Consider the following 23,413-nt stretch of genomic DNA (forward strand, 5'->3'; position numbering starts at 1 on the left):
AGTTTACAGGTGAAATTCACATCCTCTGAGCCTTAACTAAATTTCTGGGCCAACGTGAGTAGCTTAATAGCCTCTCACCACTTAGCATGAACTGAGCGCAGAGAGAAGAAAGGAAAACAGCTAATGCTGATTACGTGTTGGGAGGAAAACGCACTTCCCTACCCTACCTCCCCCCCCCCTGTTTCTCTTAGTACATACTCTCAAAGCGTGCTGAGCGGAGAAAGAGGTAAAAAGGGAAAGAATTCCCAGCGAGAATTTTCGCAGTTGAGAAATGGTAAAAAAAAATCCTTTCCTCTTCTTAATTATAAGAAAAAGCTTTCTCCAAGATTAACATAGAAAAATAAATTTGAACTTCCCAAGCTCTTTTTGTGAGATTAAATATATATTTTTGTCTCCTCGTTTCTGAAAAAGCCATTGCAATTTTCATATTGGTATTATTAAGCTTGATATAAACTGTTGATCATAATTTAAAAAACAAATAGATATCAAAAGACTGAATCGAAATTAACAAATTCTAATCCAATGCACAAATGAGGCGTTAGATGGTAAAATGGCATAACTCATTTTTTAAAAAATGAGATTAAGTTATTTCCGTGAACTTGAAACCATAATCTGTTGGATGACAAAGTTGCGTATTTCAGAGTTAAAAGACCAGGCCATAGACCAAAAGGTGGCAGCACAAAGAACCGATTTTATTCGCTTTTTCTATCTCGATTCTAATAAAAGTCTCAGCATATCACCATGTCTCAAAATTGAGTTACACCACTTTGGCATGCAACGCCTCAAATAGAATACTAAGCCTCAATGTGTTTCGTGTACTCACACACACATACATATAGATAGATAGATATAGATTAGATATAGATAGAGATAATTTATGTAAACCAACAAATTCAAGGGGTACTTACAACGCTTGCGACCGGCACTTGCAAATAACATAATATCATTGATGTGAGAAACAAACCAATAATTCAAGGGTCACTTACAACACTTACGGCACATGCAGATAAGATAATATTTCGTTGATGTAAAAAAAAAAACAATAAATTCAAGGGACACTTGCAAACAAAATAACATTTCATTGATGTGGGAAACAAACCAATAAATTCATGGGGCACTTACAACACGTACGGCACTTGCAGATAAAATAGTATTACATTGATGTGAAAAATAAACCAATAAACTCAAGAGACACTTACTACGCTTGTGGCACTTGCAGGTAAAATTATATTTCATTGATATGAGAAAAGAAAAATGCAAGTGGTACTTACAACACTTGTAGCACTTGCAGATAAAATAATGTTTCATTGATGTAAAAAAACAAACTAATTAACTCAAGAGGCACTACAACAGTTACGGAACTTGCAGATAAAATAATATTTCATTGATATGAGAAAATAAAAAGTCAAGAGGCACTTACAACACTTGTGGCACTTGCAGATAAGATAATATTTCATTGATGTAAAAAACAAAGCAACAAATTCAAGAGACACTTGCAACACTTGGGGCACTTACAGACTAAATAATATTTCATTGATGTGAGAAACAAGCCCTAAAGATGTGACAAGAGTTTGGATCTTGGAACTCAGAGGAGATAGCGGACAATAACAACGTTGTATGCTTCAAACACTGATGAAACAGCTCGATTGATCATACTAGCAAAGCACTGCTTTACAACTTTTCAGACTTCGTGGAGAATACGCAATTCTAGCAACGTGTCTATCCAGAACATCCCTTACGCACTTTATAAAATTAAGAACCATTAACCGTGGAAAAACTGCAATTTTTTGGATATAGGATCATCCAAGTATCGGCTCATTAAACACATTCGGTGGTGATGAGAATTATGTTCTTTTAAATGATTCCGTCATATTTTTTTATGTTCACAAAATCTTGACTGTTCAGGAAAGAAATAACAGGTTATTTGTATAATATTAAGTGTGTGAGCAAGTGTCATATGAGTGGGTACGAAACCCGTATTTAGAACACCGAGATTAGCATTCTGGTGCTTTTAGTACGGTATAACTTGGTTCTGTGGAGTTAAACAAATGAATTTTCAGGATATATTTAATTATCAGGAGCGTGGCGTGAGTTGTATAATGGTGTTATCTCTTATTAGTTACAGACAGTGTTGCCAGACCAGTCAGTTGGAAAAGCAGGAGATTCGAAGACAAAAAACAGGAGAAAGCAGTAGACACATACAGTGGTGGCGTTTGAATGTAAATCCGGGTGGGGGCAATAAAATTTGCCATTATTACGGGCGCAGTAGTCATAACAAACAGTCCAGAATTCATTTCCGATTAACTACGTTGAGCAAATGAAAGGAAAAAATCCCGATTTATATTATTATTTGATACGTGTGTGAAGTAAAACGTAGTGAAAGAGCAAAGTGGAGTGGGAAAATGTCTTTTCATGCACGTAGCGATAACGTAGCTATATGGTACAGTCACACGTGATCGTGGCGTAAGACGATTTTTTGCTGACGATCGTGGAGAAATGATCTAAGCCACTCTTCCAACCCAAATCCCAATCTAAACAACACTTACTTGTAAATCTTACATAAAAACGCTAACCATAATGCATATAGAAGATGACGTACAGTTGTATTCTTTGGATTCATATTATATACACTAAAGCTCTATAACTATATGCTCTACTGAGTTTTGTGTATTATAACAGAGAAATTTCATCCTTTTATGTGAGGAAACATTGAAAATTCAATATTAATAATAATATATTTCTTCAACTTCTCGAAGTAAGGAAAAAGCAGGAGACTGTTCACTTTTCATTTTCGTTTGCAGTAGATCAGTAGAACGTAGAGAAAGCAGGAGATCTCCTGCAAAATCAGTAGATCTGGCAACACTGGTTACAGAATATAATTCCTCATACGGTGAAATTTAAATCTTCCAGAACGGATTTTCTGAAAAATCCTTTTTGTTATTTACAAAATTTACTTTCAAATTGTTAAATAGATAAGACAAATTTCTAGGCCATTGTTCACTTAGACTTCACTTAGAAGGATCCAGAAGCCAAGTCTGGATCCTTCAGCTTTAACAGTGTTTGGAATAAAGACAAAGAATTTGGCTACGTCAGGTAGAGTAATAAAATATTAGAACTGTTCAAAGGAGTTTATACTCTAAAATATACGTTGGCAATTGACAAAAACATTTAAAAGAAAATATTCAACAATTTAAAATCGCTTCAAAACAAAAATACACATTAAAAATAAGATAAATACATATTGCGGAGTGCGACTTCGCGCGCGTGGCTTGATGTTACAATTAAGCACGCGTGCGATGGAGGGTTGATAATTTGATACAACTAAACTCTAATATAGGCTGTTTTGATTTATGTCTGCAGTCATATCGTTACATCTTATAATTTATTTATTTTATTTATTTATTTATTTAACAATTACCAGATACAGCTCCGAGGCCATTTTACACTGGATATCTAACAACAACAATAACAATGGAAAGGATTTGAGAAGGCATCGGCCAGGGCCTGTTTAGTACGTATCATCCCGGCATTTGCCTGGTAGGACTAAGGGAAACCCTGGAAAACCTCAGCGGGATTCGAACCCACGACCTCCCGAATGCGAAGCCAACGCTCTACCACTTGAGCGACTTCGCTAATGTAACAAGTGGAAAACTACTTCATTACTTATACATCTAACAGGAATTAAATAAATTGTTCTTGTGCTGGTAAGGTGTTTTCTATCGATGGAAGAAGTAAACTCAAACCAAGTGTCCTGGTTTGGAATAAGGGGAAACGTAATAACCCTTAAGCGTAATGCCTAAATATATACCTGTTCTTGTGAAACGAATTGGACTATTTGTGGCTTCAAGCTGTACCAGAAAAAAAGGTGTAAAACATTAATAACTTCTAACTCTTTTGGAATTTTGGTATTCTTAAATTTTAGACTTTTAGTCAAATAGCTATTGCATCATGATTACTTACCGGAGGATTTTAGTTTGTACCTCATTCTCTTCAGAATAGAGCAACCTTCCAAACGGAATCACCCATATGTCCGTCTCGTATATCTGAAAAGGGAAACTCGAAGAAAATTAGGATTTTTTCTGAAAAATCTATTTTTCAAAAGTTTTGGGCCAATCTGGACCTGCCCTTTCTTTAATGTACAGATCTCAAAATCACTTGAAAAATACTAAGTGTTGTACGCAATGCGTGTGCAAAATATCAATCTGATATTTTGAAAACTAATGAGGGGGGAAATATTTACCAATGTGCGATGAATATCCCAAAAATGACCCAGAAGTCACCAAAAAATATGACGTAATGTAAAAATTTCCTAGCACATCACTATTTTTTCTAAGATTTTGGTTCGTGCCGTTTACATTTTTATCACCAATAGAAAATACTTTGTTCTAAACACAATCAGTTGAATCCGATTCCTTTCTGTAAGTTTGTTCTTGTAGTATAAAGAGTGGATTTTAAACTGAAGACCAATGGCTTTTAACTCAAAGTAAACAATTATGAGGAAATTGTAGAGTAGAGAGTGGGGAGAAGGAGGAAAGAAACCATAACACGTGTACTCTGTCTGATGGTCATGTTGACGACATTTTTGTGTGTTCTTTTGTGGTGGACAAACACCGTGCTCGTGGGTTTTCTCGGGGTTCTCCTGTTTCCTCCCACTTTCTTCATTCCACCATTTTCATTCATCTCTCATTATCACCGTCTCCTTTAGCCTCACCGGCATAACCGTGGGACGTAAAACTTAAAGATTTCATTTCATTTCATTTTTGTGTGTTCTTAGACAGCATTTGCGAGAGAACAACATGAGCCTTTTGCGTTGTACTCTTGAAGGCCAAATAGATTACATCATGACCCCCACCAACTTGACGAGCTTCTTCTGAAAACACATGAGACCTGTTTCGTAATTCATGTACGACTGAACAATTCACAAGATCCACCAGTAATAGGTGTTAAATAAGCTTTTTAAAACAATTTACTCGTATTCTAATGATAGAAAAGTGAAACATACATTATTTTTCTACATAATCTCCCTGCACTTCCACGCACTTTTCCCAACGTTTCACAAGTTTTTTGGTTCCGTCGGAAAAAAGTTTTTTGCGTTGCACCTGTAACCAATTTTACATCGCATTAATGACTAGCTGATGGTTGACGTTTAAATTTCTTAATTTCTGGTAATGATGGATGTTTCCAAACTCTGCTCGGAGCCTTACTTTCCGTTTCGTGATAATGTACCCAAGTGTCATCTACAGTAAAGATTTGCTGTAAAAATGCATCTTCTTCGCGACGATAACCGGCCAAATGTTTACGAGAGATGTCCAACCTATGTGCCTTATGCTTCGCGATAAACAACTGTCACCATACTGCGCTTGCACTCGACGAATAATTTCCGCAGGTTTAACACCTTCTGCAAACAAAAAGCCAACCACGGCCCTTATTTTCTCCTTGGTTCAGATTGACAATGGAGGTACTATATTTAACAATCTGCTACACTCCGACTAACGCGGGAATAAGAGTGACACGTTGCATAGAAGCGCGTTGCAGACGATACTAACTCAGCGCTGGATACTAGCAGTGTTACCAAACCCTAGTGCGATAAATTGCAAGTCCCTTTACTTTTTGACTTCTCCTCGTATATTTCGAAATAAATTCCGAAAGAGCTAAGTGATACATAGTGTATATGTATTCAATTTCAACAAACATAATAAATTTTAAACCAAATGTGCCCATTTAAGTTTACAAATAATATTCTCATATTGAAAACTTACATTTCATCTGTAATTTTTCTCTCATTTTTCCTGACCTTATTACATTTGTTTTATTTCATATTCTTTTCCAGTTAGTAAGAGACATGCCTAATCCATCAACAGCAGCGACAACGTATTTCCAGACCAATCCAATCGATCTATCATTGAAGGAGACTGAAATTGAGTGAAAGGGACGAACATCTGTTACATTCCTGCAGACAGAGAAAAGAAAATCTCGGAAGAAGAATTGGATATTAAAGTCTTCAGTTCTAAGGTAACTAACTCTTATCTCTGTATTATGTGATAGAAATATGACAGATAATCGAGGTTTTCTTGAAATATTGAAAGAATTGTATTAACTTTTCGGGATATTTGCAGTTTTGAACTATATTGGAGGGATGGGTTCATTGCTGGCTCTACCACATGCGCAATACGTGCGTTTGCACAGGGCGGAAAAATTTGTCATAACTATATTATTTAAAATAAATATTTCTTGCTGAAAACATACTTTATGCTGAAGGTAGTTAAATGTACTAAGATGACCTTCTATTTGAATACTACATTTATAAATCATGTTTAGGTCCCATTAGTTTAAGGTCACATGGACAGTACTAAAGCAAATGGTTAAACAAATCCTAGCTTGAGTTGCTTGATTATTATCAAATACAAAAACTCAATTCTCGAACAGTAGCGAACACCTGTTCCATTTAGTAAGTTATCACAGTTTTGATATGAAAACTAGTGTTGTCTTTGTCACAAACAAGTTCGTTATCATTGAAGGTGGAAGCAAGTTTTTTTTTCTTTTTTTTAACAGATGTAGAAGAAAAATCGAGATAAAAGTTGGATTGGAATTGCAAACTGATATATTGAAATTGAAGCTCGATATTGAGTTCTATAAAAATCTTTTCTCTGCAGGTGTGTTTGCTTTATCTTTCACTAACAAAATATATTATTATTATAAGAAAAACAGAGAGAACGATATCGTATTTCTAGTGTTTAGGCCTTTCTGAGTGCGAGTGTGTTTTCCCAACCTTCAGTTGTTCGTGACGGGGTAGCATACTTAAAATTTTGGGTTTTAAGATTTGTTCTTTGTAGAGAAAGGATTATGGCATTGCAACGGTTGCAAATTGCCTAGGGCCGGCCCTGGATGGGTTATATATAAATCCGGGAGTCTGGCAGTCCTACTATAAATCCAACGTTTTCTTGCAAAATTCAACGCAAAACCCTGTTTTTTTTTTAAAAAAAAAAAAAAGTTAGTAGCCTTTTACTAGCATATTACTCACTAACTAGGAATTCTTCCCTTTTTAATAATTTTCATATAACTAACAGACTGTAAAATAAATAAATACTGTTTTTCCTGTAATGCAATATTAACTAAGTAAATGGATTTTAAAAATTCATTTAAGCTACGTCCTCTATGAATGATGCATATAGAAAATGGAGTACGAAAGATTTTTTTTTAATAACAACATATTGCAAAACTACACATATAAAATTTGCTTTCTACCACCTAAGTTAAAGCAGTCATTCTTGCTATATTAATTTTACTTATAGTACTCAGTATTAAATTGATAAAGTATGCTATGGTCCCCTAATTTCATGATTACGAAGAGAGGCTTAAATTTTGTAATTACGTGGGTTGTTCAAGCAAAAAATTTCCCTTTATTATCAAAATAAAAATATTTCTTAAGAATAGATAGTAATAAAGTTGCACCAAATAGGATAGTCCTTTCTCATTTTTCAACATAATCTCCAAGGCAGCTACAATCATTTGCTCCATCGTTGCGCAGGTTTTAAAAACATATCTGCTTACAAATTTGGGGTCCAGAGAACGAGAAACACTTTTCACAACTGTCTGAACCTCCAAATCATTATGAATATTGACCCTTCAGTTGAGGAAACAAGTGTAAGCCACTAGGGGCCAAGTCAGGGCTGTAAGGGGTGTATGGGGTAACATTTCTCATTTGATTTATCAAAGTTTAACTTGTGTTACTACTGCCGAATGGAAACGAGCATTGTCATCCACAAGAATTACACCAGCAGAAAGGAGTCCAGGACGTTTGCAGCTGTTCGCGACTTACCTTCGACTTGCTAGTGCGCTATTTCAATGTGTACGCCACATGCAGGAGTTCAATTCGTATGGCGTGATACTTTCTGAATTAATGTTGAAACCGGAAGTAGTAGATTATTACCACTTCCGGTTCTGGTAGATAAATAAGAGTAAAGATGGAATACTCGGATGCTTAATCGATTGCAGAAAACCGCTTTCCGTTATCTATTACTGTTTTTACTCTTTTTTTTTTACTCTGTAGAGCTCAATGTTAAAACCGGAAGTGGTTGATTTCTGCCACTTCTGGTGTGAATAGAGGGTTAAGGGAGAACGTATTTCTTTGAACGTTAAATCGAATCCATATAAAACTGCTTCTCGCTGTGTCTTATAGTTTTTGCTCTTCAATATTCAAACCGGGCCTTAGTGGATTTCTATTACTTCCGGTTTTAGTAGAGAATTAAGGATGGAGGATAAATGGATCCTTGAGACGCTTAATTGATTGGAAGAAACCGCATCTCGCTATCTATTATCATTATTGCTTTACAGTGATCAACGTTAAACCGGAAATGGGTGATTTCTGCCATATTCGAAAAGAATATCATCTCCAACAACAAACTAATTTTTAACTTTTGACCCTCTACATTTGTGATCGCCAAACCGTTGATCGCGAGCTACTAGTATCTCGGGGGAACATAGATCGCTTTAACGCTCCGGGTTGCCTAACCTTGATTCCTCCGCTAGGATGACGCTAACGACAGGAAACGCTCTAGACAACAACTGCTTCTTTCTCAGGCGAAACTGCTATTGTCAGACTGAGGTTGTACACGTTATGTTTTTCATGTGTATATTGGACATTTGCTAAACGTTATGTTTTTCATGTGTATATTAGACATTTGCTAAACGTTATGTTTTTCGTGTGTATATTAGACATTTGCTAAACGTTATGTTTTTCGTGTGTATATCAGACATTTGCTAAACGTTATGTTTTTCGTGTGTATATCAGACATTTGCTAAACGTTATGTTTTTCGTGTGTATTTTAGACATTTGCTAAACGTTATGTTTTTCGTGTGTATATTAGACATTTGCTAAACGTTATGTTTGTTTTTCGTGTGTATATTAGACATTTGCTAAACGTTTTGTTTTTCGTGTGTATATTAGACATTTGCTAAACGTTATGGTTTTTGTGTGTATATTAGACATTTGCTAAACGTTATGTTTTTTGTGTGTATATTAGACATTTGTTAACTTGGGTAGTTTGATTTCATATTTACTAGAAATGTAGGTTTATAGGCAATAAATGTAAGTTTATAGGTAGTTCTGTTGGTTGGTAGCTCACAGTAGAATTTGAAAACGGTACGGTAGCTTAAAAGCTTCATACATTTGGTGATCACTGCTCTATAGCATGGTCAAAATTGATGGTAAATCATTAAGTAGTTCCTTAAGATGTTGTGTCTCTCGGATACACGGACAGACAGAAGAAATATATAAAAGAGTTTTTCTAAACTAAACTACTTTTTAAAATCCCAGGCGTACAGTGAATCAGAGGTGGATCCAGGGCGGATTTCTGGGGGTGGTGGGTTATAATATTGCTACTTACAAGTAAACCTTACGTTTGGGTGAATCGAGTTGCTGACTGAGACACATATGAGAAAGTAGTACTAATTGTTGTCAGTGTTTCAGTGAAGTTGTAGGTGCGAAGCTCCAGGGGTTTAGGAGATACAGCTACCAGAACATGACATGGAAGTACAGAATAGTCTTCATACAGTTGGAGGTAAAAGCTCTGTAAGACCTCTTGTAACGACAAAAGGTGAATAACAAATATATGGGTACATATTAGGGCTAGAGGGAAGTCATATAGTAAGGGTATACCCGACGGCGGCCATCTTGAAATCCGCCATTTTGAATTAAGGTTAAGTTTTTAAAATAGGAATAGGGTCATGTGATACATGATTTAAGGTGCAAATTTAATCAGAAGAATAATGGTGACGTTAATTTTGATTTACGCGCAACTGATAAAAAGTTACAGGGAAATTAAATATTGTTGCAGCATATATATTAGTCCTTTATCCCACCTTGTAATTTTGTGTTAATGATAATAATTAAATAAAAAGCAGGTGAATAAATATTAGGTCTATGGTAAGAGTTACCTTGATGGCGGCCATGTTCAAATCCGCCATTTTGAACCCTTACTATATGACTTCCCCCTAGTCCTAATATGTACCTATATATTTGTTATTCACCTTTTGTCGTTACAAGAGGTCTTACAGAGCTTTTACCTCCAACTGTATGAAGACTATTCTGTACTTCCATGTGATGTTCTGGTAGCTGTATCTCCTAAACCCCTGGAGCTTCGCACCTACAACTTCACTGAAATACTGACAACAATTAGTACTACTTTCTCATATGTGTCTCAGTCAGCAACTCGATTCACCCAAACGTAAGGTTTACTTGTTAGAGCTATTTTTAAGAGCTCCAAACTCTGGGATGGGTTATATATATATATATATATATATATATATATATATATATATATATATATATATATATATATATATATATAGGGTGTTTAATAAGTAATGGTCATAAATTAAACCGTAGATAGTATATGCCAAAACTAACAAAAAAGTCTTAGTAAACATGTGTCCGCAAACGCTTCGTAACGGAGATAGGGGCTGTCGAAAGTGTGGGAAAATGAAGTTTAGAGACGAATATCTCAAAAAGTATGAATCGGACAGAGGGCGGTCCAATGAATGACTATCGAAGTCAGACATGCGCTATGCAGAAATGCATGGTTGATAACTCTGCAATGCGCGCGCAAGTGATTCCCCAAAGAAACGGAGGGATTCCCGGAAAATTGTCTAAGGAAAGGGGGCTCGAGATGAACATCGAGGGCGAGTCTATCCATCAGTAATTCATACGTCGTGGTACCAGTTCGAAAGCTCGAAAAGATACAAAATGGCGGACAATGTTTACGTGCCGTGTGTGGTTGCATAACCAACAGGAAATGAGAGAGGCAATCGAAGAAAGGTGGTGGTGCATGTTCTAAACTACTTCAGAGCACATTCCTAAGATGAATGCACATGTACAGAGTAGTCCTTTACTGTACCAATAGCAAGGTAAAACAAACGATGCGCGAAAATGAATGGAATGGCCGAAAGGAACACTGGTAGAACATGCAAGCCAGCTGGAAATACTGAATCGGGGTTGCAACAGACGTTGAGCTCACCTTGGGTGCATGATGTTACGGGTTCAAATCCGCTGAAGTGCCCACTGAATGCAGTGGTTCTGATCTCAGATTTTCGAGAAAGGGTGGAACAATGGTGCGGACATATTCAACAGGATGCCGACATGTTATCAGGAGTGCGTGGATCTTTGCGAAAACGAGTACGAGCATGCATTCGCATGAATGGACGACATTTCCAACATTTACTTCAATGATAGACGTACGTTAATTTCTAATGCATCTCTTCTGTCGTTACACATCTGGGTATTTACTGTTTACCTTATGATTAATGCTGTACACATTACCAACATGACGATTTCTGTTTGTTGATATGGAGAAACACTACATGTCCATCATTTTTTGCTTGTTGTAATACATTTACGCGTTCAACATGCGGAATGTTTCAGATTCGCCTTCCACATACTCGAATGTTGTCATGCTTTTCCCATTGCAATCCAGTTTGCGGATATTCGTTACGTTAACTGCTTAGCACATAATTCTTCATCTGTGCCTTGCATACCCTTTGATTTACCTAAGTGCTGCTACACTTGTACGTATGCATTAGTTGTCGGAATTCTTCCTGGAGCAATTTTGAACGTACATCACCACACTTCGATTACCTCTGTCATTTCCTGCTGGTTATGCAACCACACACGGCACGTAAACATTGTCCGCCATTTTGTATCTTTTCGAGCTTTCGACCTGGTACCACGACGTATGAATTACTGGTGGATAGACTCGCCCTCGATGTTCATCTCGAGCCCCCTTTCCTTAGACAATTTTCCGGGATTCCTTCCGTTTCTTTGGCGAATCCCTTGCGCGCGCATTGCAGAGTTATCAACCATGCATTTCTGCATAGCGCATGTCTGACTTCGATAGTCATTCATTGGACCGCCCTCTGTCCGATTCATACTTTTTGAGATATTCGTCTCTAAACTTCATTTTCCCAAACTTTTGACAGCTCCTATCTCCGTTACGAAGCGTTTGCGGACACATGCTTACTAAGACTTTTTTGTTAGTTTTGGCATGTACTATCTACGGTTTAATTTATGACCATTACTTATTAAACACCCTGTATATATATATATATATATATATATATATATATATATATATATAAAGAAAGTTTCCTCTTCTGGAGGGTGATCGCCCTCCCCCCTGGATCCGCCACTGCAATGAATCGTCGCAGATTTGAATGTTCGATTTAACTATCCAGAAAGGAAACTTGTTATATTTTACTTTCCTTGGCAGCGCAATTCCAAAATCATCTTTACCCTTAAGATCGGTTTGAATATTACCAAATGATCTAATTATTGTCTTTTAAAAGACATGGATTGGAGAACACAAAAGATTCTTCCCAAAAATTTGAAACCCCTCTTTTTCCTCCGAAACGTTATTGTACAGGTTTTTAGAAAAGTAGTCGTGGTTATCCACCTCTTTTTCGAAAAGTCCTGCGTTCTTATCAGTAGATGGAATTAAATCAAAATGTGAATCTACTTTACCCAACTGGCTTCTGAATTTCAAGCAAAAATATTAAATAAATTCGTATATGCTTGAAAGAGTGTATAAGAGTAAATACGGTATATTTGGAGAAATTCATATCAGAGATGGGCAGAGTAATGTTTTTTGTGATCAAGGTGGCTCAGTAATACAGCTCTCATCTCTGGTCCAAGGAGTCCCTTGTTCGATCGATCCCAAGCCATGTGAATTGTTGGTAGACAAAATAGTGTCCGTGTTTTGGGGAAGGGGTCCTTGTGTTTTCTCCCAAATTTTCATTCCATTAATTCCTTTCATAATCGTTTTACTGTTATTAATTATCTAGCTCCTTTAGCGTACGGGGCATAACTGTGGGACGTAAAACAGAGACACGTCATTTCTTTATACGAGGGCTGATCAGAAAGTAAAGTTACAAAGCCTGCAGTGAAATGTGTATATATATTATTTCATATCAGCCAATGCAGCCAACAGATAGCACATACATTACAGGGTTTGTCCGGGAAGTAATAGGATTGATTTTATTCCGCCATGACTGTACTTCGGAGCGTGTGCGCACCGACTGGATCCGGTAGAGGAAGTTCCTAGCTAACGAACGAGCGGCTGGTCAGTTGTCTCCGAGCACACGGAGAGTCAGGACAGGCTTTTTCGCGCGATGTGTTTCTGTGAGTGATGCAAGCCGAAAATACAGCGTTCGTTAAAGCAGAGGTACGCGATTAAATTCTGTATTAAACACGGTAAATCTGCGACAGAGACGTTTGATATGATCAAGCAGGCTTACCCAGATGATGCTTTAGCAAGAAGTGGTGTGTTTCGGTGGCACAAGGCCTTTTCGGAGGGCCGGGAAGAGGTCGCCGATGAAGACCGTGCTGGAAGACCTTCGACTTCGACAAACACCGACAATGTGACTCGTGTGCGCGAAGTTTTGAACTCAGGCCGTCGACTAAGTATTCGTTTAATTGTCCAGATGTTAAATTTACCAAAAACTGTGGTTCATGAAATTGTGACGGAGCATTTGAACATGCGCAAGGGGTGCGCGAAGATTGTCCCAAAAGTGCTCACTGACGACCAGAAATTGCGGCGAGTGGAATTGTGCCAAGAAAATTTGAACATGTGTGAAAGTGACCCCCAATTTTTGAATAACGTAATCACAGGTGACGAATCATGAATCTTCGAGTATGATCCCGAGACAAAGAGGCAATCTTCCGAGTGGCACACACCGACATCTCCTCGCCCAAAAAAGGGAAGAATGAGCAAATCCAAAGTGAAAACGATGCTCATTGTCTTTTCTGACATCAAAGGCATCGTCCACCATGAATTTGTTCCTCCTGGACAAACCGTCAACGCCAAGTTTTACGTGGAAGTGCCCAAGAGACTCAAACGAAGGGTCAATCGGGTCCGACCAGACATCGGAGCCGACTGGAAGCTGCACCACGACAACGCCACGGCTCACACCGCCTTTTTTGTGAACAGCTACCTGACCAAGGCCAGCATCCCAACGCTTCCGCAGCCGCCCTACAGCCCAGATGTGCCCCCCCCCCCGGACTTCTTTTTGTTTCCTCGCCTGAAACGCCCGATGAAAGGCAAGCATTTTGAGACGACAGAGGGGATCCAAGCAGCTTGCACCGCGGCTCTCAAGGCTATTCCGGAGAATGACTTCCGTGACGCCTTCAATGCTTGGAAATCGCGCTGGCAGCGCTGCATCGACGCAGAAGGAGCCTATTTTGAGAGTTTTTAAAGAATTGTAACGATTGGCTCAATAATTTTTTTTTAAAATCGACTCAGTCCTATTACTTTCCGGACAAACCCTGTAGGTTATTTTTCAACATAGTCTCCATATCGGTTGAGGCACCTGTCATATCGTAGGATGAGTTTGAAGATTCCCTCTTGGTAAAAATCCTGTCCTTGCATGTTCAGGCACGTTGTCACGAAGTGTTTCACCTCCTCGTCTGAAGAGAAGCGACGGCCTCCTAGTCTCCATATCGGTTGAGGCACCTGTCATATCGTAGGATGAGTTTGAAGATTCCCTCTTGGTAAAAATCCTGTCCTTGCATGTTCAGGCACGTTGTCACGAAGTGTTTCACCTCCTCGTCTGAAGAGAAGCGACGGCCTCCTAGTCTCCATATCGGTTGAGGCACCTGTCATATCGTAGGATGAGTTTGAAGATTCCCTCTTGGTAAAAATCCTGTCCTTGCATGTTCAGGCACGTTGTCACGAAGTGTTTCACCTCCTCGTCTGAAGAGAAGCGACGGCCTCCTAGTCTCCATATCGGTTGAGGCACCTGTCATATCGTAGGATGAGTTTGAAGATTCCCTCTTGGTAAAAATCCTGTTCTTGCGTGTTCAGCCTCGTTGTCACGAAGAGTTTCACCTCCTCGTCTGAAGCGAAGCGACGGCATCCGAAGTTTGTCAGATGTCATAACGTGATCCTCCTGTTGTCTGAATTAGCTCCTCCACGGCAAGCTGTGTTCAAATCTGTTGATGCCGTGCTAGGTAGGCCATTGCGCTTCTCGTAACGTTTTCTCTACCAACTGCAAAGTTTCGACACCATTCTGCGACATGTTAACGAGACATTACAGTCTCTCCGGAAACCTGTACCAGCTGCCGGTGAATTTCAGCCACGGTTACATGTTTCGCCCACAGAAAACGATTAACTTTTTGTCGAGACCACTTTTCCAAAACGAGTCACCCATTTGTGTTTACATACAACTTCACCGTGGCAGGTGGCTGAAAGTGTACTGTTACCAACTCTATGTGTTAAAATTATCTCACACTTCTCGTTCCTCTCTAACAGACGAAATTACATAAATATTGTCTTTGTAACCTTAGTTTCTGATACTCCCTCGTATAAATATACGGATAATGCACTAAACTTCATTGATAGGCTCCTTTCTCTCAACCTTCATTATCAATGGAATATTGCCACACTAGAAATCACAACATACACCTTTTTTATTATTATTATTTTGACAATATGATCTCTTTAAATAAACGTATGGGATCTTTAACAAGACCACTAATCAAATCTAAACTTGTCTATCTTCTCTCTCTAGGTATTTCAACTTTGTTGTTAATGGACGAAAGTTCGATTGTTATGATTTCATTATCGGATTCAAATTGTCACTTGAGGAACAAGTAGAACCTCTTAACGAGCCACACACACACTCACAGTGAGTGCATGTTGTGGAGAAGAGTAGTACTTGATATGCTGGACCAGGTTATTTTCCTCCCCTCGTATCCTCCATCACACACATTAACTCTCTTCGTTCCCATCCCATACTCGCGAAAACCACGTGTTAGAATGGAGTTCATGTTTGTACACACTGTGGTATATAAACGTTTGAATCACTCCGCGTGACTGTGTGTATGTGTGTGTGTGTGTATCTCTCTAGATAACAGCGTAAGAGAGAGAGAGTGAGAGAAAGAGAAATATGGATGGATGGGTGGGTACAGGCTATATATAGCACACGGAATCAACGTATCGATCTCCAACTGGGAAAACTAGAGAGAAACTGGAAAGAGCTTGGGATGTTGTAGAAAACGGGGATTTGTGAGTTTGGTATGGTGTATTTGGTGCACACGCGAGCAAAACAACGGAACAGAATCTTCTGTCCTCCCCCCCCCCTCATTCTTTCCTATTTTTTTTAAATAAAGACGAAAAGAAAAATAGAAAACATTCCCTCCTCCCCGCTTCAACACAAAGACTTCGAGGAAAGAAAAAGTATGGCACACAATTTCAATATTTTCTTTCCTAAGGGTCCCCGCTTTCTCCAACTCCTTTGTCGTATGTGGTGCGTTTTTCCTGTCAAGGAGTACATGAAAAAAAGCATCACTTTGAGAAATGAATTTTCTGAAAGCCTCGAAAGATTACGGAAATTAACAGCTAGTTTTGAAACAAAATGAAATTATATCTTTGGTTACGTTAGAGATTCATTGTGATCTTAATTCCATTTTCTTCTATGACTGTGCAAAAAAAGTGTTTTAATATTATCGAATTACAGATATAAATATTAGATTCTTCCTCTTCTTCTTCTTCTTCTTCTTCTTCTTATCTTCTGGTTCGTAAACAGTAGTATATTATTGCCACTTGAAGCAAGATATTAAATTTAAAAACATTGACTGAGATATTATCTCTTTTTTTATTTATGTGAAAAATAAGAAGTTTAGTAAACTGAGTAAATATTGAATTTATGAGAAAAATATTATTTAATAAATTGTTCTTTATTATTATTATTATTGCATGTTTTGTTCAATCTACCAAACCGATTCAATCTATATTTTATATTCATGACATTTTGCGAAAAATCAGTGGCGATTCCTCTTCACAGCAAGTGAGGAGCATTGTATTCCTTGTACGATACATCCATTTAACATTCAGATACATCATATTAGTCAGTACTTCTAGGCTTATAACACTATGAGTGTGACGAACACTCGACTAGTTTAGTTCTATTCTTACGCACTTTTTTTGACTGCTGCCATCTTGACCCAGCAAACTTCTTGAATGTGGAACTCCGTGGCTAAGCAGTTAACGTAGGCGCCTTTGGCGTGGAAGACTCGGGTTCAATTCCTGCTGGGAGCTCATGTGGTTCGGATTCCATAGCAATCAGTAGGCTCACGTCTTACATAGCCTCGCTGTTGAACGGGACGTTAAACTCAAAATCAACTCAACTCAACTCCCGGAATGTAGATATCCATACGAAATCTTATCCTTTGTTATTTGTTGTAACTATCACTGTTTGAGAAAACCGACTGATCTTCCTACAGCTTACCCTAGTAAGAAGCGGAGAGGAAGACGAAAACATCACAGTTTTGACCCGCACCAAATAAAGCACAAGTGTCATGATGTACTGTTCACAAAGAGATGAATCCTGGAAAGTTGAAAACAAAAATTGTTTTACAAAATTTTTATTGTCACTTTTCGTTATAAATCTTAATACTCTACAATCTTTACAAAGTGTAAGAATATCTTTAATATTCCATTCGTCCATTTGCACATTATGACCCTAAACGAATTATGGGCAAACTTTTTGTAGAAGAGGGTCTAAGAAGAGGCGGACAAATATAATTATTAAAAATTGCAAAGATACATTTTACAAAATTCATATAACATTAAGCCCCATTAATGATCGAAGTTTTCTCATAATCTGGTTCCAGTTGGGATGCATTGCAAGAGGTGAAGTTAAATTCTCATATGTCAGTGTGTTTGTAATATGATTCTTTCGAAGTATATGAAGGGTGCACGGGAATAACGATCTAAGTCCATTTTTGCCAATTTGAGCTGTTATTACCATTTTATACAACGAATAATGGTCTTACATATAGTAAACTGTGTATTTCGGAAACGTAAAAAATGTCGCAATGTCCCTTGAATTTAGCTTTCGAAGGATGGTGTACTTTGGAAAACGATCAAAGTCCACAGATCCATCGGAAAAACGATCGAAGTCCTCAGTGTCATAGTCCTGCTGATTCAGTGCAAAAAACGAGTTGAGTTTGTTTGTCTGTACGTTTTGTTGTGTATTTTCATGTTTGTGAGCATAAGGCCCGTTACACAGTCACGCGGAGCTCCGCGCGCGGAGTCCCGCGTGGCAAGATTGTTCTATTGATTCTTATGGGTGTATACTCAGTCACGCGGAGGCCTCCGCGTGGCCCTATCCGCGCTCCGCGAGGCAGATAGGGCCATTGAGCAAATGGGTGCTTACACAGTCAAGCGGAACTCCGCGCGCGGAGCAGCCACTTCTCTTTAAAATTTAAAAAGAAACGTGCATGGTAGCAAAAGCAAAATGAAAATTGATTATTTTTGATAGTGAGTTGCTAAATAATATTTTATACTGTTCTATAATACTATTTTCATATATTTTTAATGTTATTTTTAATTTAGCTATAATGTCTTCGTTTTGCTTAATTGGAACTGTACATGTGGTGCCTCTAATGTACCATTGTTAACAGTATGTGACTATTGTAATTTTTCGTCTTTCTTTTAACAAATTTCAAATTTCAGTTTCAGTTTCAATTATCACGGAGGTTAAATTAACACCATGTTAATGGGATCCCTCTTGTGAGGAATACAAAAAGCGTGATATTCGTGAACAGGCATGGAGCGAGATATGTAAAAGATTTTCTTGTGAAAATGAAGGTATGGACAATGAAAAAAGATAAATTGGGGCAAATAATTTATCTCTATAGTTAAATAGTTGATTGGATGAAAAGTGATTGGATGTGAAGTTCTAAGCAAATGTACAAACATTCGTTATTTTCATTTGTTAAAAAACAGTATCATGACATTTTTAAAAGGAAAGTGCTGTATTTTAAGAGCATGCATATGGATCCTATTTAAACTACATTTTTGTAATTTCGATGGAATTTTTTTTAATTAGATCATCGAACGACTGAATTGATGTACGGAAATTATTGAAATACTTCGTCTTCTTGCAAGTCTATATACACAGACACAAATGCTCCCTTCAGACTTCTTTGAGAAACTAAGGGATGAATCTTGAGACATTTATTTTTTTGTGTTCGTTTTTTCTTCTTACAGAAATATTAAGATGCCACTATTGTCGTTTCGATCTTCTCATGTTGACTCGCAACACTGACTGAGAAGAATAATCACGTGACGCGTAGCGCGTACCTAGGGATGACTGTGTAAGCACACACGCGTAGTGCGGAGGGCGGAAGACGGTGCGCGGAGCTCCGCTTGACTGTGTAACGGGCCTAACACAATATCAGTATATAACATTAGTACTTCTTTGTTTTGCCAATTGACTCTTGTTCTGCTAGCGTATAACATCGAGTACTGTGCTTTGCAATGGACTACTCTAGTTCGGATGAACAGTCTGCACCGACCCAGTGGGAAGAAAACAAAAGCGTGTAGGCGAGTTTCGGATGCATCAAAACGGATTCGAGCCATGAGTCACATCACTGGAGATGATTGCATGAAGTTTGATGTTGAAGCCGGATGACGTTTGCTCCATGTTGTAGCATTACTGCACGCAAGTTGTATCAAACACTGTTAGTGACTTGCACATATTCGGCGATTCCTGACCAAAACAGAATAAGAACTACACAATATTCCGATTGTTTCACTTTCTATGCCACACAGCGGAGTGGTTTCAGAGCATTCAGATTACATTTCCAGTAAGGGGCCATTCATACTTAGTGCCTGACAAAAACATGTGCATAATAAATACAGGATCCAAATGTGAAACACCTAATGATTGACGTGAGGTCATTGAACACGAACGGAAAAAACAGATCCTTTCATTGTGATAGACTGTAAGCGGGACTTTTTTCGACAATGGACATTTTTTGGCAAGAGATACAGGAGAAAATGCTCTTATGTACAAAGGACAATCTTACAATTCCTTGTGAAAAAGATGGATACACTGGTTCAACGTATGAGGCATACAAAATCATAGAAAACTCTCAACTTTGAGAAAGCAGAACTATTGCTTCCGATAAAGCAAGAACAGCCGATTGGAATTTCCAGTAACAAAATTTGAAGACTTGCAATTCTTGAAACAATTCTGTGGTCCGGAAGCGCAACAGTGCATCAGTTCATTGAGAATACGCGAAAATGAGGTGGACGAAAACAGTGAACAAGTTTCAGTAAAGACACACACACCCCTACAATAAAGAAACAAGGTGAATTATTATTTCTATGCATGTATTGTTTATTGAAGAAAAGTTCTGTGTTTTTGGTCTGTAACTGTAATTTTCAGCGAACTTAAAAAGTATTCGTTACTGAATTCTCTATGTCTGTGTAGCTGGCTGGCTGGCTGTCCGTCTTTGTTATTTGCGACTTTTTCAGTTTTGAACCCTGCATTCGATAGAGCAATATGAACAAAACATTCTACAGAGTATCTATGTCACAGCTTTCTCTCTCTCTCTCTCTCTCTCTCTGGGGATGGTGTCGCACCAGATAGTACCATTTGGCATCATGATGGCCATCTTGAAATCAGTCATTTAGAAATTTACTATGTTTACTCAATGTTTACTTCACAAAATGTCATTACTGATTAAAGTTAGATGAAAAATAACTTCCGATCCGTATTTCAGATGTGATTTTAGCCTGAAATCATATCTCACATGCCCCTTCTCATTTGAAATATTGGACCTGGATTCAAAATGGCTAACTTTAAGATGATACCAAACGGCCCCAGCTAGTGCGCCCCCACCCTAATTACGCACATTCAAAGTTTCGCCATCTTTCTTCAATCCGTTTCAAAAATACAAGGGTGATGCGGGACTTTTGCTTCACCCTGTACTTCTAGTTTAACAGAAGAATGAGAGTGAATACGGAATTTATTTCTGAGACGCTGAATTGATACACAAGAAAAATATGATCGCTCTCTGTTACCGTTTCTGCCCTGATAGTTGTCTACAGATAATACGAACGGACGAAAACTGTTACTCCATAGGGCTAAGTTTTTATAGTTATAAAACTTTTACATACCATGGTTTGAAAGTCTGAAAGTTGTCTGTACGCAACAACTGGGCTTTTTTATTATTATTTTCAGCGAAAACCTCGTCCTTCATAATTCAGAGAAAACCCAGTTAGAAACAGAGAATTATCTAGCATTCCGCTAAAGCCAAAATAGTTTATGTATATCCTTTGTATTTAAATCATTTTCCACCGAATCACATAATCTTCTTCGTCCAGCCGACTGCAAGTATTCACAAGTTTCGATTTGTGTTTTTCCCTTGCTCGTGTTAGTACAACGGGATTTAAGAGCTTTAATACCAGAGATTACACGCTTCAGAATGCGTACAATGTGTTTCTTATTAAAACCAATGCAATGAAGTGTTGCCAACAAACCACATTTTCCCCCTGGAGATTGTGATACATTGAAGAGTGATAGTGACGCAAATATCGGTAATCAAATGAGGTATTTTTAGGTTCTTAAAGTAGATATTGCATAAAGTAAAAAACACGTTTGGAATTTATTACTAAATCTTAAAATACTATCTCTTGTAGAATACATATAAATAATCTATAAATGTGCTGTGTTATATTCCTAAACGTAATTTTATATATATATATATATATATATATATATATATATATATATATATATATATATATATATATATATATATATATATATAAACTTAATATGATATACGAGGGATGATCGAAAAGAAAGGCTACAAAGCCTATTATGACTAAAGTGTGAGACATATTTAAAATAGCTGGAAGTTCAACTCACTTGATGATAGCAGGCACTCAACAATAGTCATCGGTATAATCACAGTTTATGTTCAACCGCTTGTCACAACGGTAGATGAAGTTTTCTATACTATTTGCATAGAAATCCACTTCAAGTTCTCGTAGCCACCGTGAGGCCATTTTTTTTGCTTTAGAACAGAGAAAAGGTGAAAGTTGTTGGGGCTAGGTCAGGGCTGTAGAAGGGATGCTCTAGCCGTTCCAAGCGTAACGTTAGTGGTTGAAGTACTGGATCTACTGTTGTGTACACGGTTGTCATTAGCAATATTGGTCCATCTTTCTTTAAAGACACGACACCACTTCCCTACATGTTGCTTTGAAATTTAGCCCTCCCCATACATGGATGTCAGGAGGTGTAATGTTCTTGGCGTACAGAAACCGCACCACTGACCTCACTTCCACTCTTCACCAATTTTCCAGACAAGTCATCATTTTTAATGACCACTTCTCGGATATACATAATCAGAATCAGAAATCTTCAAACCTCCACCAAAACAGATATGTTATTAATCTTCAAATAAATTTTCGTTAAGTTACGGTGAATAATATAAACTTTTTTTTTTTTGCTTGTAACCTTTTTTAAATCATTCCACGTATCTACTACTTAACATAATATACGAGGCGCATTCAGAAAGTAAGTTCCGATTAACTATAAAATGAGAGACGAACAACAGAATTTTTTTTTTTTTTTTTTACTGTAAAGTACGTGATACATAACCTATTTTCCAACATATGCATCATCTCCGCTGAAGCATTTGTAACGCGGCACCATGTATTGTATGCTTGTGTTAAATAATTCTGCCCCCAAGATCTGAAAACAGGACGTTGTACCCATTTGCAACTAAGCTGTGCATTGTTCGGCCAGAATTATCATGAGCTGTAGAGAAAGGCTTGGCATGAGGTCGCGGCTGTAGGACGAGGACACTCATGTTTCGTCACGGTGACCATGAGATTAGGGAACTGGTCACCTTCTTGGTGGTAGTCACCAGGAAGGTGACAGCGACGCTATGTGCTCCTTATTGTGCTCCACTGTCAGTTGTTTTGGAACCCATCATGCATAGAACTCACGACACTGCAGTGATGACTTCCTACAGGAGGGAACGGGAGATCTGCGGAAACTGACATGAGAGTTCGGACATTGTGAATCGATGGTTCTGGAGAAGTGATTGCTATAAACTTTCCACCTATTCAGACGAAACCATGGATTTTCGGCCACTTCGGTGTTCGCTCGATGGATATTGGTGCGGTCTGCTGTGAACTGTTCGCGACACCTTCTGACCATATTTTCAGTCATTCATATCCGGTCCATACACTTCACATAGCTGCCTGTAGATCTCTGACGCTGACAGCTTCTTAGGAAGGAGAAAGCTTATTACCACGGGTACCTTGCACTCAGTGGTAGAAAGCATGCACGCAACTATGTTTAACTTACCATTAACTCCACACAACTGCACTCGTGCCAGATATTTCTGAATGCGCCTCGTATATAACCATGATATATATATATATATATATATATATATATATATATATATATATATATATATATATATATATATATATGTGTGTGTGTGTGTGTGTGTGTGTGTGTGTGTGTATAAAGGGTGGGCCTTAATCTTATAACGCTCTTTCAACTTTTAAACTAATATATAGATAAAAACGGGTGAAATTTTGTACGATCC

At 37.9% G+C, this 23,413-nt stretch overlaps 1 protein-coding gene across 2 annotated transcripts in view; it reads left to right on the forward strand.

Moving 5' to 3' along the window:
- The window catches only part of LOC145680221 (ras-related protein Rap-1), a 265,578-nt gene that overhangs the window by 199,646 nt on the left and 42,519 nt on the right, over window positions 1-23,413 (forward strand). For both annotated transcript variants that reach the window (XM_081750537.1, XM_081750538.1), the window contains exon 2: window positions 5,831-6,012. The gene's annotated coding sequence lies outside the window, so the exon portion shown is untranslated. The remainder of the gene's footprint in view (window positions 1-5,830; window positions 6,013-23,413) is intronic.

Source organism: Thermobia domestica, chromosome 3 (assembly GCF_964235325.1).
Source record: "Thermobia domestica chromosome 3, izTheDome1.hap1.1, whole genome shotgun sequence".
In the NCBI taxonomy this organism is placed as follows: domain Eukaryota; kingdom Metazoa; phylum Arthropoda; class Insecta; order Zygentoma; family Lepismatidae; genus Thermobia; species Thermobia domestica.